At 49.6% G+C, this 17,378-nt stretch overlaps 1 protein-coding gene and 1 long non-coding RNA gene across 2 annotated transcripts in view; one reads left to right on the top strand and one right to left on the bottom strand.

Moving 5' to 3' along the window:
- Positions 1-13,681: 13,681 nt before the first annotated feature.
- LOC310840014 overlaps positions 13,682-17,378 on the bottom strand; it is a 155,677-nt gene continuing 151,980 nt past the window's right edge. The window contains exon 2 of the long non-coding RNA XR_014561759.1: positions 13,682-14,174. This is a non-coding gene — a long non-coding RNA (uncharacterized lncRNA). The remainder of the gene's footprint in view (positions 14,175-17,378) is intronic.
- Positions 15,048-17,378, top strand: part of BAZ2A (bromodomain adjacent to zinc finger domain 2A) — a 42,221-nt gene continuing 39,890 nt past the window's right edge. Inside the window, exon 1 of the mRNA XM_083728105.1 lies at positions 15,048-15,260. The gene's annotated coding sequence lies outside the window, so the exon portion shown is untranslated. The remainder of the gene's footprint in view (positions 15,261-17,378) is intronic.

The raw sequence follows: 17,378 nt of genomic DNA on the forward strand, positions 1-17,378 counted from the left end.
TCAGTATCTGGAAGGACACTGGTTCCCCATCTCTGGCAGGTTTGGGAGGCGACGTGTTGATAGTTGCATGAGTGAAGTGCAGAAATACTCGATTGCGTTTTTCTCTGTCAGGAGGCAGATAATAAACTTGGGCAACCTTGTTTCGGAGGACAGAGAGGGCGAGGAGAGATAATGCTTTAATGTATTTTGTTTGGGGGACGCTGCCTCCAAACAGATCCGTGCTCCAAGGCCACTTTCCCACCGAAAAGTAGCTCAGTACAGCAAAGCATCTGTGTGTGGGCAGCAGCCTGTGCCCACGTGGGAGTTATGCCTTTCTGTGCCTCTGATAGCATTGGGAGGAGAATATCCCACAAAACCCTCTCCTCGCACACTTGAGATCACACACTGGGAGCTCTCCTTAGCCTGCTTTCCACTGCGACCCTGTGCATTTTTATGCAGAAGCAAATCCTCCGCTGGCAGCAGGGCTTACTCCCAGGGAAGCTTTTCTAGAATCGCAGCCTCTCAAACCAGCACACGGTGCTGCTGACACCAAGTCAGGGCCAGGGCAACCACCACCCTTGTGCAAGCATCCTTGTGCCTTGATAGCTCAGTTGGTTAGAGCGTGGTGCTGATTATGCCAAGGTTGGAGGTTCGATCCCTGTATGGGACAGCTGCATATTCCTGCATTGCAGAGGGTTGGACTAGATGATCCTCATCCAACTTTACAATTGTATGTCAGTAGGGATGCTCGGTCCCTGCTCCTGCCAACATAGCCATTTGAAAGCACGTCAAAGTGCACGTAGATAAATAGGTACCGCTCCGGCGGGAAGGTAAACGGCGCTTCCGTGTGCTGCTCTGGTTCGCCAGAAGCGGCTTAGTCATGCTGGCCACATGACCCGGAAGCTGTACGCCGCTATCTCAGCCAATAAAGCAAGATGAGCACCACAGTCCCAGAGTCGGTCATGACTGGACCTAATGGTCAGGGGTCCCTTTACCTTTACTAGGGGTGCTAGATGACACAACTTTGATGGTTAGATGACACAACTTTGATGGCAGAAAGTGAGGAGGAATTAAAGAACCTTTTAATGAGGGTGAAAGAGGAGAGTGCAAAATATGGTCTGAAACTCAACATCAAAAAAACGAAGATCATGGCCACTGGTCCCATCACCAGGGAAGGGGAAGAAATGGAGGCAGTGAGAGATTTTACTTTCTTGGGCTCCATGATCACTGCAGATGGTGACAGCAGTCACGAAATTAAAAGACGCCTGCTTCTTGGGAGAAAAGCAATGACAAACCTAGACAGCATCTTAAAAAGCAGAGACATCACCTTGCCAACAAAGGTCCGTATACAGTGGTGCCCCGCAAGACGAACGCCTCGCAAGATGGAAAACCCGCTAGACGAAAGGGTTTTCCGTTTTGGAGGTGCTTCGCAAAATGAATTTCCCTATGGGGTTGCTTCGCAAGACGAAAAAATCTTGCGAGTCCCCGCAGGTTTCCCCCGCTTCCCCCCCTTTTCCTAAGCCGCTAAGCCGCTTAACAGCTGATCGCTAGAAGCCGCTAGACCGCTGTAGCACTAATCCGCTAAGCTGTCAATGGGCTCGCGGAACGGATTCTTTTCGTCTTGCGAGGCACCACTGTAGTTAAAGCTACGGTTTTCCCAGTAGTTATGTATGGAAGTGAGAGCTGGACCATAAAGAAGGCTGACCACCTAAGAAGAATTGATGCTTTTGAAGTATGGTGCTGGAGGAGACTCTTGATAGTCCCAGGTCTGCAAGAAGATCAAACCTCTCCATTCTTAAGGAAATCAGCCCTGAGTGCTCACTGGAAGGACAGATCCTGAAGCTGAGGCTCCAATACTTTGGCCACCTCATGAGAAGAGAAGACTCGCTGGAGAAGACCCTGATGTTGGGAAAGATGGAGGGCACAAGGAGAAGGGGACGGCAGAGGACGAGATGGTTGGACAGTGTTCTCGAAGCTACCAGCATGAGTTTGACCAAACTGCAGGAGGCAGTGGAAGACAGGAGTGCCTGGCGTGCTCTGGTCCAGGGGGTCACGAAGAGTCGGACACGACTAAACAACAGGGGTGCTAACCCGATCCACTTATTTCGGATGCATTGCTGGTTTCTTTCTCTCTCTTTTAAGCGCCCTTGTGCGTAGGGCAACCTCTTTCTCAATCAGACGGTGTCGCTCGGGGCGGGGATGCTTGTCACGCTTGTCTCTCCCTGCGTGTGACTCACAAGCAGGCAAGAGGAGAGACGACTGCTCTGGCTGAAGGCCTGGAGGAGAAAAGTGTGTGCGCGCTCGCCCGCCCGCCCTCCTGCTTGCTTGCTTGCTTGCTGCTGCTGCTGCTGCTACTTCTTGGCTGCATGGAAAAGGAAGTGTTTGGCTCCAGCAGCTGGGGAAGAGGAGAGGCTCCCTTTACAAAAGCCCCAACCATCTGTCTCTCCTCGCCTGCACCTTGCAGCAGTGCCGCACCGTGCAGGGCGCGCAGCCTCCAATGGCCTCCGGGGGTTGTTTGTTTGTATGCGCGGGTGTGGGCGGCTGCTTTTTCACCAGATCCTGTGACACACAAAAGCGGAGAGGGAGAGAGGGAGAGGGAGGGATGGAGGAGTTTCCAAGCCGCAAGGGAGAGAACCAATCTAGATCTGTCCAGCCCACCTTCGTCCTTAGCCACCATCACCACCGACCACCCACCCGGGAGCAGCGCTGCGCGCATTTCGCAGGACATGGGAAGCGCAGGCTGATTCCCGCTGATCCCCAGCCATCTTTCCAAGCCTACACCCCCCCCCCTTTATGCTTTGCTTTCTCTCCTCGGCCCCGCCTGTATCTCCCTCTCTCTCGATCCTCCTAGGGAGCGAGCAAATAGATGGCAAGGCAGCGGCGTGCCCCGAGGAGGAGGGCGGTCGGCTTGTTGTCTGCAGAGGCTGCGAAGCGGGTGGCTGAATGATGCGGCGTGGGCGGCTGGCGAAGAAAGCTCTCTCTCTCTCTCTGGGAGAGGAAGGGGGGAACCCCAAGGGATCTCGCCAGGAAAGAGCCTCTATGAAGGATCCCCCCACTTGCAGGAGGAGTGCACCTCGAAACTGCTCGCCTGTGCCTCAGATTGCCTCATTCCTTTAATCCAGAGGTTCACTTCTCAACTTGGGTTCTGTTCTGCACTACTTACGGGTCTTCCACACATGCCCTCCAAGTGCCCCTATTTTCCAGGGACAGTCCAGGATTTTCAGAAGCCGCCCCGGTTTCTGATTGGATCCCGGAATGTCCTGCTTTTCCTTGGGAAAAGCCCCTATTTTCATTGGAGAAATGTTGGAGGGTGTGATGTCACACTTGGGCTGACTTCCCCATCTACTAAATGGGCATAATACGCTGCCTTAGGTTTCTAGAATTAGTGACACAAGAAACCTCCCTCTGCCCTCAGCCCTAAACTTTTGGAGTTAGCCTGGTTATAAGCCTTTCTCGAAAGCTTTAACTTTTCGAGTACATGGAGGTGATACACACACACACACACACACACACACACACACACACGATCCCAGTAATCCTTAGCAACAGCCCAGGAGGCTAGGTCATTATTATCACCCCTGCATTGTCACATAGAGGAGGGAGAAAGGTTGTTTTCTGCTGCTCCAGAGAAGCGGACACGGAGCAATGGATCCAAACTACAAGAAAGAAGATTCCACCTAAACATTAGGAAGAACTTCCTGACAGTAAGAGCTGTTCGACAGTGGAATTTGCTGCCAAGGAGTGTGGTGGAGTCTCCTTCTTTGGAGATCTTTAAGCAGAGGCTTGACAACCATATGTCAGGAGTGCTCTGATGGTGTTTCCTGCTTGGCAGGGGGTTGGACTCAATGGCCCTTGTGGTCTCTTCCAACTCTATGATTCTATGATTCTGTGATTTCAAATGGAGGAAAGCTGAGGCTTTGGAGTACAGTGACTCCCATAAAGCCATCTGGCAAGGTCATAGCTGAGTTTGAACCAAGGACAAAGGATGCCTTTGGTCTCTGGAAGGACCAAGACTGAGCTCTAGCAGTTTTCTTCCACTTGGTGCCCTTGCGTACATTTTGGACTACAACTCCCATCAGTGCTGGTTGGGAGTGATGGGAGTTGTAGTCTAAAATGACTGGTGGGCACCTCGTGGGGAAAGGCTCAGCAAGAGGGTCTCAGAACTGAATCCAGGTTTCTGCTTTAGATCAGCCTGACCCTAGAAGGGTGAGGAACCGCAGCCTTGGGAGCCAAATACAGGCCTCTCTATATCTGACCTTTGGAAATCTTCCCAAGGACACAACCCTCACTGGCCCCAGTTTGCAAAACACACACAAAAAACCACAAAACCAGTGTTTTTGTGTGACGGTATTATGTCCTTGAACTGTGACAATGCCTTCTGCTTGTAGAAGCAAGCCAACTATCCAAAGTTTAAAATTTACATTTGTTTCTCCACCCCACTGATCTCACCCACCACTAGCACCCCACAGGCTGGGGCGAAAAACAGATTCCCCTTCCATAGAAGATGCCTCCTTCTCATTTGGCAACCTGCAGTCAACAAGGTCACAGGTCAGAAGGGGACAGACAAGGGCAGGCCTTGCAAAGAGTATAAAAATGCAGCAGTTCCTCTGCTCTCCCAGCAGCCAGAGGATGCATGCAACCCTTGTCTAGGGTTGCCATATTTCAAGCAGTGAAAATTCAGACAGAAAAGTTGTTGAGCTTTTTGGGCAAAATCGCTTTTTAAAAAAATGCAATTTTGAGCTATTTTTATGGGGAAATGGCATTGCCGACTTGGGCTGTCATACACCTGGATTTTCCCGATGTCCTGATTTGTTTTGTGTTGCAGAGAGGAGGGGAGGAAATCTGAGGAGCTGTCAGATCCAGTGTTCTGCGTGCATTTTGTAACACTTTACTCTGAAGAGTGGCCCCCTTTCTCCACCGTTACAAGAGATTGCAGTCTGCCTCAGCATGTTATTGTGGGGAGGGAGGCTGGTTCACACATGCATGTAACGTTGCTTGATTTCTCATCGCTTGATGACTTAACATACTGACCTCCTTCAAGCATAGAGCTATCCTGCCCTGCAAGGACCTGGAGCACCCACATATCAGCTACAGAGGCCACGGAAAAGCACAGAAAGCAAAGCCTACACACATAGACACTTAGGTTTTCATGTGTTCTGGATTTCATGCTGAGTTCCAGAATGCATGGTACGTCTGTATGTTTTACAGGTTTATGCAAGTGGACTTTCCTTTGCAGGTGTCCGCACTTAAAAGTGTGGACATTAGGGTCAGGAGTAACAACACCACCCAACATTGGGGGCAGGGCCTGTAGTGCAGCCCTGCAGCTCAGTCCTACATAGAATCATAGAACTGTAGATTTCGAAGGGACCATGAGGATCATCTACTACTCCAACCCCCTGCAATGCAGGAATCCTTTGCCCAACGTGGGGCTTGAACCCACAACTCTTGAGATTAAGAGTTCCATGCTCTACCGACTGAGCCATGTGATGCCCCATCCTCTGACTTATGCCCAACAGAGGGCTTTGATGTCTCAAAGCTGAATGGAGCTCACTTCAGAAGTATTTTGTTAGAGGCGCAGCGAGTTCTGCGATGGCTCATTCAGTTTCACCCTCTCAACTCACTCCTTGAGGATCATGTGTACCGGTAGGGATTGTTTATGTCCAGAAGGTGATTGATCTCCAGATGAACTTGGATTCCAGCTTCCATCAGCCCCAGTTGGAATGGCCAATGGTTTGAGAAGATGGAAGTTGTTGTCCCACAGCCATCCGTAGGTTAGCCATCCTTGATCCAAGCGATCTGAGTGTCTTTTTCAGCCAGGATGGCACTGAACACATAGGACCAACCACATGAGGACAAACCACAATTTGCCCTGTGGAAGAAGCCTTCCCAGTTTTTATGAAGCGGCATGCAAAATCTGCCTCCACAAGGATGCAGACCAGAGCTGAGGCTTGCTTAGCTTCAGTGAAGTTGCTGCTCCCTTTGCCTTTTGAGTACCACGTCATGGCATAATGGTGATTATGAATTATTCAGGGACCCGGTTTACAATGTAGGCTACGGGCAGGAAAAGAAATGGCTGGCTCTGGTGAAAAGGGCTCTTGTCTCTCAATGCTTAGAAATAGGTGTGCAGCTCTGTGGGTGATAGAAAAGATGGAGGCACAAAAAGATGAGGGCAACCTGTTATGTTACTTGTGTTAGAAACGCTGAGCCTCTTGATGTCCAAAATCTGGAGCTTCCAGGAAGGACTCGGCAGTTAGGGGCCTGGTTTGCACAAGTTTAATCCTTTCTTCTGGCATTAATTCCCTGCTTGGATTTTGATCCATTGTCTCAAAACCCCATGTTTTTCCTTATTCCTCTTCATTGCTTCTTCCCATCACCCTTGTTCCTCTGTAGGTTGTGTCCACACCAGTGTTCATAGAAGGAAGGGTTGGTTTAATCTTGTCTGTGTATAATGTATAAGTTGACCCTTAGGAGGATCCACACTGCAGCCCATCATAATCACTGGTACAGTGGCTTCTTTGGGGTCTGCACTTGCAATATTTGGCTATCCTACACTGTCTCTGCATTTCCAGGTAGGAAAAACCCCCACAGCCCTTCCTTCCACGTCCTGCTCTTGAGCAAAGTAGACATGCAGCTTTTAGCCTGTGACCTTCTCTGTGCAAGGACCATGTCTTTGCCATATTCTGTACCACGTGGAAAGGTATGTGGTGAACCAGGTGTTTTTCTTGTGATCAGGTATTCCAGAGAGCGATTGCAAATAAGTTTAGGATTCCTGGATACAGATCTGATGGAATCTAGAGTGGCAACAAAATAAAGCAAAGCGAGGAGATTAAGTCCTGTCTGCTTTACAACTCCAAGTATCCTTTCTGGAGAAGAAACGATGCGTCCTCTGTGTTCTATATCAGCTTAAATTTATCTCATTTGTCTTCCCTCTAAAATGCTGTGGTATTTGGTAACCAATTTTATCATCATAACAACCATGTCAGGTCAGTTTGACAGAAACTTAGCCCAAGTTTAGCCCATGAACTTGATGGCTAAGGACTTGAACCCAGGGTTCAGTATTCTTACCTATTGCATATATTGCCTGGTTCTCAGCAATCCTTAAAACAGTCCTGCATGGTTATTGTTGTTGTTTAGTCGTTTAGTCATGTCCGACTCTTCATGACCCCATGGACCAGAGCACGCCAGGCACTTCTGTCTTCCACTGCCTCCCGCAGTTTGGTCAAACTCATGCTGGTAGCTTCAAGAACACTGTCCAACCATCTCGTCCTCTGCCCTACCCCTTCTCCTTGTGCCCTCAATCTTTCCTAGCATCAGGGTCTTTTCCAGGGAGTCTTCTCTTCTCATGAGGTGGCCAAAGTATTGGAGTCTCAAAGTACTGATGTCTCAGCTTCAGGCTCTGTCCTTCCAGTGAGCACTGAGGGCTGATTTCCTTAAGAATGGAGAGGTTTGATCTTCTTGCAGTCCATGGGACTCTCAAGAGTCTCCTGCATGGTAGGCCAGTATTATTATCCCCAAGGGGGCACTGGGGAAGAATGGCTTGTGAGTTCTGAAGCAATGATTCACTTGCTTGATTCTTTCTGGAACTGGCAACCTGCAGGGCGATCTCTTGAATCTAGCAGGAAAAGGTAAGGTAAACACCATTCTTGTACAGATCTAAATAGGTTGTCACAGACAAGTGTTGGCAAACAGGCATCACGTCTCCATCGAAACATGTCACACTTTTGAGTCACAGCATGGACAGGCATATATTTGTGTATGGGGGGGGGGGGAGAAGAGAAGCAATGGGGTTTTCTCCTGCATCTGTTTTGTGTTTCCCTCTGCCAGCCAGCCAGCCTCTCAGATCTGTTCCATCCCCCACCCTACGCTAGAGAACACAGGAAGATTTCTGCAACTCACTCCATAACCTACTTTTGCCTCCAGCAAAGGAGACAGGCAAATTTCTCTTGCTTCAGTCATTGGGTTAAAAGGGATCTGAGTGCTGGCTGCTTTTGCTTTAATGGGCCTGTCTGGTTCATCCCAGCACCCCCTGCAGGGAGTCTGGTTCTGGAGGTGCTGGGCAGACTGGGATTATTAGCGGCAAGTGGTGAATGGCCCCAGGCTGGAAGATGAGCCACTGTGTTTTCACGGCTAGAACGACATTATCTGCATGGGAGAGGAAGTATTTGGATGGTGACATCATGTAGGCGTGCATTCCTAAAATGGCTGGATATCCCTTGTTTTCCCACCCACAAGGTCACTGGAACCCTGTGCAGCGAGGGGCTGGCTCGGTGTTCCTCCTACAAGGACAGTGCCCTTGTATCTGTGTGATGTCTGAATGACTGAGGGTATGTTGTGTTGTTTGCCGTTAGCACCAAGACTCCAGAATGTGCTGCATCTCTAGAGAACATTGCTGTTAAAACAAAATAATGGCATGTCTGTCCGAAAGACTTGGGCTGTAAATTATCGCATTTTAAACCTCAAAGCTGAGATTTTTGTGCCGTTGACCTTTATTTTCAACAGCACGTTTGTCCCGAAATATGAGATGAAATAAAGAGAGGCACGTTTGTGTGTGCATAGAGTGTCTTTTCCTCATAACTGAAGCCACAGTCTGCCACCACTTGATCAGCATTAAGGGTGGGGGCTTATAAGAACGTTAGAAGAGCCCAATGCATCAAGCCAATGGCCTGTCTCGTCCAGCATCCTGGTCTTACAGATTCCTTTGCAGAAACCCGGAAGCAGGATCTAAGCACAAGAGCACTCGTCTGCTCTTGTGTTTTTCAGCAACTGATATTCAGAAGCATTCCTGCCTATTTGTGAGGCAGATGACCTGGCTTCCTGGTAAGTTAGGGCCCCCCCAATATTCTCTTTTAACGAGATTGCAACTGCAATCCTATACTTACTTACCTGGGAGGAAGAAGCATTGAACTCAGTGGGGTTTACCTTTAATAGATGGATGAGATTGCATTGCATTGCGTGTTTGGGGACGGGAATGTTGGGTATCAAGTCAAAGTTTATTTGTTGCTGCGACCATCCTGGTCATTGCAACCAAAAAAAGGGGGGGGGGATCTTATATGCATGCTGTGCATAGAATATGCATAGATACCCTGTTAAAATACAGTGATAACCGAGTTATACATATTTGTGTAGGTCTGAATTTTAATGTATATATGTTTCTATATTACATTACCGATTAGTCTTTACAGTCCACCATACTGATGAATGTTCTCAGTTTTGGGGCTGCAACCGCGAATCTTGCAACTCATGAACTTACTGGATCCAGACAGCAAATATGTTATCTTCACTCGATCATCCACATCAGGCATCTTACACAATAGTTCACAAATGTATTTAGCTCTCAGTTCAGAATACATAGGGCAGTATAGTACATAATGGTACAGATGCAGGTATAATCCAGATTAATAAAAAGAAGTCAGTGTTGATTCCAATGGGACATTGACTGTTCTCCCTTAATGGTGCAATCCTATGCAAGTCCCACTGAGTTAAAAATGGGACTCACTCCCAGGTAAACTGTATTTAGGGTTACATCCTAAACCACAAGCTTATTTTTCTTTGCGGTAGCCTGATTCACAGTGGTGAAGCTGTGGGCCTTATTGGCAGCTTTAATTTACTGCTAGAGGATTATTATTTCAAGAGCATGGATTCCTTATTGGAATATTGGAGTGGCAAATACACTTTTAACACCTTCATGTTTTGTGGAAGTGGGGAACAGAATGATGGTGTGTTCTTTAAAAAAAATAAAATGATGAGGGGGCTCTTCTTTCAGTTCTCCAGACCCAAGAAATGTGATGTTTTGTGTTCTTCAGCAAATGTTTCATTTGACTAACCATTGACATCAGTCTATGGATACAGTCCAGGCACCAAGACCTATGTGGTAGGATTCTATTAAGCTGTGATGGCTGGGGTTGATGTGAGTTGTCTTCCAAAACACCTGGAAGGCACAAGTTGTCAAAGGCTGTCTTAAAAGCCTCTGTGGGGGTAGAAGTTGCTGGGGGGGGGTGGAGGAGGGGGTGGCACATTTGCAGGTAAAGGATCTCTCCATAAAGGCTTGCATCTAGCCTTGAGTGGACTGCAAATACTGACACTTTCAGCAAAGCCTGCAGAGCTACTGTGAGCATGTGATAAGAGGGAGCAGGCAGCGCTGTGACCCTAGAGTCTCCCTCCTTCTGCTGACTGTGTGAGACCTTGATGAGAGCACCGGGCCGCACCGCGGCAATCTGTGCCTCAGTTTCTCCTTCGGCAGAGCATAGCCAAACCCCTAAACAATGATTAATTAATGACTGGCTTCCAACGCTTTGAGGTGGGAGGCTGAGCTGAGGCTAGATAACAATGATGAGTTGTTTTGCTGCGTCTGGCTGACTCAGCTGCCTGGATTCAGCACAGAATGGAGCTAATTGGGAACTGAGGAAGGTTTGTTCTGTCTCATTCCTCCCCCCCCTCCCCAAATATCTGTGCTCCCTGTAAATTCTGGATTTCCCTGTTGCCCTTTCTGGGCAGGGCGAGAGCACAGGGATGTATATATTTTTCTACCAATCTCTTCTGTTGTTTGTGGGATTGTGTGTGTGTGTGTGTGTGTGTGTTCTTCCTGTGTCCTCCATCTGCCCTCTGGTGTCTTTCCCCTTGTCCTCTGGCTCAGCTTGTCCTGCAGCCACAAGAGATGTAATTTTTGGGCTCTGTTGATGCTGGCCTCTGCATCTCAGGGCAGGAGGAGCTGGCAGGGCTCTGGCAGCTCCAGTCTCCTAATAACCACAAGTGCTGCAGCGCCAGAGCTGGCAGGGAGTGGAGCGTATCTGCACAGGGGAGAGCACCGCAGCTTTGAAGGCCCAACATACGTGTCTTCCGTTGTGCGGGCTTGTCAGAAGCTGTTCAGAGTATACCAGCCCTGAAAGATTTGCTAGCACTTCAGCCTGTGAATTGTGTTAATCCTAGAACTATACAGATCAGAGTGCCACGAAGTCAAGCAACCGCCCACAAAATTGCGATTGGGGCTATCAAGTCTTCAGTAACTTGGAACTCAGTAGGGGAAGTTTAGCTCCATCATTTGCTTTAAAGCAGCGCGCGCGCACACACACACACACACTCTTCAAAAGGTTGAAGCACTAAGGGGATATAAGCAGCCAAAAAAGAAAAGAAAGGAAAACCAAAAACATATTGGAGGAAATTGCACATGGTTGAGAGACTTGACCTTTCGTAACACGGAATTTAGACACTTTCCCTCATATGTCTTTCCCACAGCTACAGTTTGATACATGTCATTTTTCACCAGTATAAAATGTTCATCTAAAATAAAGTCACTTGCCTTTATTAGGACTAACTAAAATGTCACAGTGGGCACACAAAGCAGCAAAGGCGCGTTTAAAAAAAAAAAAAAAAGCATGAGGAACATCATATACACCAGTGTAGTGAGAGGAGTGGAACAAATAATCTTTCATTCACTTTTAGAAGTTTGCTGAGACGAATATATGCTGATGGAACTGCCAAGCCCATGGTGAGTGTACATTTTAGGGGACATAGGCACATAAACTTTATTTTTCTTGGTCACATCGAGAGATGGCACTTATAGGGCAGCAGAAGATAATGTTATAACTCCTGAGCTGAAGAGTCAGCCCAAAGAACTAATAATATGTAGCATGCTCCATCACCAGCCTACAGAAATTCTTCCTCATTGTATTGTTTTTTGGATTCAGGTTGCTGACCCCTGTAACTTGGTAACTACACCTTCATGCTCCTGGCATCAAAAGGCCTATCTTGTGGAATTTCTTTCCTCCATCAGTTTTTTTTATATGAACATCCCTCACGTGCCTCTGCTGAACTACTGTCACTACCCTTCCATCTTGCAGATTGTCTGGCAAGTTGTTTAACACCCGTTTCTATATTTCCACAATGACCCCAGAAATAGGTCTCTTAGCAGTCAAAGGTTCTCATCCTGGGCTCTCTCTGGCTTTCCTTCTACCCACCCACACGAGAGCCTCCCATTTATTTCAGTGCAGTGACATTGAAAAACATGCCTTCCCTTGGGACATCCCCCCACTTTGCTTTAAGGAGGCTCTTTCCCATGTGCCTTAAGAGGTGGAACCTTCTCCATGGTCTGTGGAATGCCCTCCTCACAAGTACAACAGGTCTGACATTGCTATTGTGTCAATTCACAGTATTTGTTTGCTCAGGTATCTTAATTATCTTAACTCTTTAGTGGGTGATCATTTTAGCCTTCACTGGGTTGTTGGTTTTTTAGCTGCACCTGCTTTGTATTTTGATGAATTTGCTTTTTAATTGACTTGGTTGTTATAATTTATTTTGGAGTGTGACCTGCCCTGGTATTGGTATCAAGGAAAGGTGGGGTGTAAATTTAATTAATTAATCTATCTCGCTTTGTTGCTGTCTCTAATCTGATAAGTATCAACCATCTTCCTTTTAGTCTTGTTGCTCCTTTGAATGAAGGAATCTTTCTTTAGTGTTGATCGGCATTTGTCGTTGTTTAGTCGTGTCCGACTCTTCGTGACCCCCTGGACCAGAGCACTCCAGGCACTCCTGTCTTCCACTGCCTCCCGCAGTTTGGTCAAACTCATGTTAGTACTTTCGAGAACACTGTCCAACCATCTCGTCCTCTGTCATCCCCTTCTCCTTGTGCCCTCCATCTTTCCCAACATCAGAGTCTTTTCCAGGGAGTTTTCTCTTCTCATGAGGTGGCCAAAGTATTGGAGCCTCAGCTTCACGATCTGTCCTTCCAGTGAGTGCTCAGGGCTGATTTCCTTCAGAATGGATCGGTTTGATCTTCTTGCAGTCCATGGGACTCTCAGGAGTCTTGCCACCTGCCACTCGGTGACCACAATCCTAGTAAATGCCATTCCAGCAGCAACAACACAGCAGCAATACGAGCCTTCTACTCTACAGCATCCTTCTCCCATCTTCCTAGCCACTGTCCATGCTGACACAAATCCCGCAGTCATACATCTAAAAAATGAGAAGCTACTATTGTCATGTAATCGGGCTCTCTCTCCCCTATTGCTTTAGCATTGCCCCCTTCCATCAACCATGCCTCACTCAAAAAAATTAAAAATCACCGCTCCTCCCTCTCAACTAGACCAGAAATGAGGAACCTGTGGGCTACAATTCTCACTAAACCTGACCATTGCGCATGCGTACTAGGAGCTGGAGTCCACCAATGTGGACTATGTGTTCCCCACCCCTGCTGTAGACGCTCCACATCAAACTAGGGTTTCGCCCTGAAACTCGTTTACAGAATGCCAGGATGCGGCCGTTGAACAGGTGAAGTTAACAACAGAGAGAAACGGAGAGCTGCTTTCCCATTTCATTTGCTTTCCCATCATTTGACAGTTTGATTTGCAACCGTATCTTTAGTGTTTACGTGGCTTCTCCCTGTTTTTATCCCCATAAAGCACATTTGCATTAGGTTAATCCCAAGCTAGAGTTCAAGGCCAGGTTTGGGTTTCTGAAAAAGCCAACCCTCTAGTCTAGCCTCTGCACCAAGATTGCTGTGCTTAAAGTGTATATATGAGTAGCGTTTAACCAGTGATAGTTCATTCACACATGCAAATCATTGCAACAGCTGCTGTGTTGTTCACCAAGTAATGTGAATGCAGATGGGAAACCTATGTAGGTAGACACTTAGAGCAGGTACAGTGTGCCTATCTTTAACCACTCCCGTCCCACCCTAGCATGGAATGAGAGGAAGCTAGCCCAGAAAGGTGGCATACAAATGCGTAAATGAAACTTGTGTACATATTATACCTTTAAAGCACACTCACCCCAAGAATCCTGGGAACTGTAGTCTGTTAAGGGTGCTGGGAATTGTAGATCTATGACCGGTGAGCAACAGTACCTAGGATTCTTTAAACATGTGGTGTGCATTCAGCTCAAGGGCAGCTCACTTGTTGCCCTCCAGATGTTGCTGGACTACAACTCCCATCACCCCTTCCCATTTACTCCCCTGCCCTGGGTGGTCTAGTATTGCAGCTCAGCAACAGGGGTTAGCCACCCCTGACTTGAAGGATAAGGCATTTTCAAAGGGCAGGAGGAAGCAACCATATACAGTGGTACCTGGGGTTAAGTACTTAATTTGTTCCGGAGGTCCGTTCTTAACCTGAAACTGTTCTTAACCTGAAGCACCACTTTAGCTAATGGGGCCTCCTGCTGCCAGAGCACAATTTCTGTTCTTATCCTAAAGCAAAGTTCTTAACCTGAAGCACTATTTCTGGGTTAGCGGAGTCTGTAACCTGAAGCGTATGTAACCTGAGGTACCACTGTACTCAGCTAGAACTGGTCAGTCGGTTTTGCCTGCTCCTCTGAATGGCTCTTGGGCTTTCATAGAATCATAGAGCTGGAAGAGACCCCGAGGGTAATCTAGTAGTCCAACCCACTGCAAAGCAGGAATCTCAGCTAAAGCATCCATGACCGTTGGCCACCCAACCTCTTGCTTTATAACCTCAGAGGAAGGAGAGCCCACAACCTCGCGTGGCAGACCGTTCCGCTGTCGAACAGATCTTCCTGCCAGAAAGTTCTTCCTTGTATTCTCTCTCCTTCCTTGCAACTTGGAGCCGCGGGTTCGAGTCCTACCCTCCAGAAGAGGAGACAACAAGCTTGTTACTTTTTCCCACGTGGCCAGCCCTTGAGACAGTCGAAGGCAGGGGGCTCTTCTTCTTTCCCAACCCTACTGGAGAGGCCGGGAATCGAACCCGGATCCTCCTCTTCCATACGAAAAGTGGGCATCCCTTTCGCCCGGAGCGGAGTTGCGCGGTGTCAGCAGAGGAAGGTCTTTTTCTCCAATTCCACCACCCCTTTTGCAGGGCTTTCCCTCCGCTTCCGCGGCCAACTTTACCCGCTACGCCTTTACGCATCTGGTTACGCGTTCGTTTATTTGGAGGGTCTCCCGCCGAGGAACCCCGGTCGCTCCCCCTCCCCTTCCTCTCCTCAGCGGCGGTGTTTGCCGGGTCAAGCCTTGGCGCGGTCACGGCGGCGGCGGCGGCGGCGGGGCGCTAGGACCCGGCGGCGAGGCGCCGCAGCCGACGACGCTCGCCCCGGCGCTCTCTCCTTCGCTCGTTCGTTGGCTGAGCTCGGCTTCCTGGCCAGAGACGACGACGACGACGACGACGGCCTCGCCTGGTGCGGCTTCGGCCTGCGCCACCCTCCTCCCCTCGCACCAGCCTCAGCCGGTGGCCGCCGCCGCCGCCGCCCACCCTTTCCCGCAGGCCATGCTGCGGCGCGGGGTCCGACCTTTCCCTCAGCGCGGCGGGGCCATGTGAAGAGCCGGCTGACACCTCCCTCAGGTGAGGCGTCCGGAGTGTGAGGTGCGCGCGCGAGGGGTGGGGGGTGGGGTGAGGAAAGAGAGAGTAATGCGTGGGGCTGAACCAAAATGCGGACGGCGGCGGGGGGGGGGGGGAGGGAAGGTGCGTACGAGAAAGACGTGGCCCCTGAGGGGGAGCCGAGAGAAGTTTGGCCCGAGTCGTTGTGAGGTGGGGGGGGGGAGCGAAGCAAGTTTCATCGTAGGTGGGGGAGGGCGGCCGGCGGCGGTTGGTTTCCCTCATTCCGCTCTCCCGAAGTGAGGGGCGAAGGCCTAGTCAGGAGAGGAAGGCGAGGGAGTGTGAGGGAGGACACGAAGCCCTCCCGCTTTGGGGTGAGACAGGGGGCCTCCTCCTCCTCCTCCCCTTCCCTTCCCCTCCCCCCCCACCCCAAAAGCCCTGAGGAGAAAAGAGGCTCCTTCGGTGGGGGAGGAGAAGCCCGTTGCCGAAGACATAACGCCTCCCGGGGGCTGCGCGTGTTCGAAGCGCCGCGCCAACTTCTCTCAGGAGTCGTGTGGGGACGACGACGACGACGGGCTGGAGTTGGGAGCAGGCCCCGCGGGGCACCGGCTCTCGCCCTCACGTCGATGCGGCGGGGCTCCCGTCTTCCCCAGCCCGGCATGGCGGGGTAGTCGAGGGGGAGGAGGAGGCTGGCGAGTCCCGGTAGCGGCAGCGTCGAGCGAGGGGAGCGTGGCCGCCGCTTCCCTCACCTCCGCAGACGAACTGAAGAAGGGCAAGGCCTGGCCTTTGGGCTGGAAGCGTTGGGGGTTTTGCTCCCGGAGAAGAATGGCGGCGGCGTTGGCGTTGTGGCTTAGTGGGAATTGGATGTGTTTTAACTCCACTTGGAAGTTGGGGGAAAGGCGCCCTGAGCGTTTTGTCGGGTGCCCTTAGTTGGCCTCGAAAGAGTGGCGGCCAGTTTTGCGCGGCCGCTCCCTGCGCTCCAGCTCTTCTTCCATGGCGGCGAGGAGGGCTGCAGGTCCTTGAGTCTGGGGAGATAAGGCTCGGGGAAGATGGGATCTGTGGGCTTCGCTAAGGATCCCACTAGATCGACGAGAAAAGGTCGTTCCCTTCCTGGGAGTAGGGACGTGACCCGGGAATCCTGGCTTCCCTTTAGGGATCTCTAAATTTGGTGATGCCGCTTGTGGAGAGAATGGTTTGTAAACAAGGATGCAGATACCTGGGAATCTTATTAGCACATACACAAGTCATTAATATCCTGAACAGGGCTGGTGTTTGGAGACAGAAATGCCTTTATGACAAGTCTGTGGAAGAAAACCCAGGAATTCTGCTTTGTGGATGGAGATTACAATCCGGGATTATGGCTCCGAAATTTGGGTCTGCCCTAGTTTTCATATTGGGCACCGGAAGGATTTTCTAGTTACTGTGGGTCCCCATCAAAGATAGTTTCTGATGCTGGAGGTTTATTTAGCATGTGTACAGGAAGTGTTATTTGTATGTAGGTGGTGTGGGGCAATTTCTGATGGCAGTCTTCCATGTATTTCGGAAGTTGAGAGGCCAAGATCTTAGTACCATGAGGGAGGCTGCAAATGTGGTTTGGCTGGATGATGGTTAGGGCTGAGAGAGCCTTTGTGTATGTGTGGAGGTGGGGTGTGGGCATAGGGAATCCCCGGTGACTGGCAGTGAGGTGAGTGGGAGACCAGAGCTGTCTCTTCCCCTGTTTACAGCATCTTGATGCAAACAGCCCTCTTTCCTCTGCTCCCTCCCCCAACCTTGCAGGAACTGGCCGGGAAATGGCAGCTGTGTTTGTTGCTTTCTGAAATGTCCTTTTTAATCAGATTTGGTTTCTGTTTCTGGCTTTCCCTAAACTCCTTGGCTAGATTAGCCCTATTCCCCAGCAGCCAGTTGGCACAAGATCCTGTAGTTTGGGGTTATCACCACCTTCTTTTTAAAGTTACATGGACTTTAAAGAGGCAGTCATATATATTCTAACTTCGCAAAATGGAAAGCTACAAAGCAGGGGTCAGCAAACTTTTTCAGCAGGGGGCCAGTCCACTGTCCCTCAGACCTTGTGGGAGGCAGGACTATATTTTTTTTGGGGGGGGGGGGGAGAAATGAACAAATTCCTATGCCCCACAAATAATCTTC

The sequence above is a fragment of the Podarcis gaigeae genome (genome assembly GCF_964106915.1).
Source record: "Podarcis gaigeae genome assembly, chromosome: 2".
Taxonomy (NCBI): domain Eukaryota; kingdom Metazoa; phylum Chordata; class Lepidosauria; order Squamata; family Lacertidae; genus Podarcis; species Podarcis gaigeae.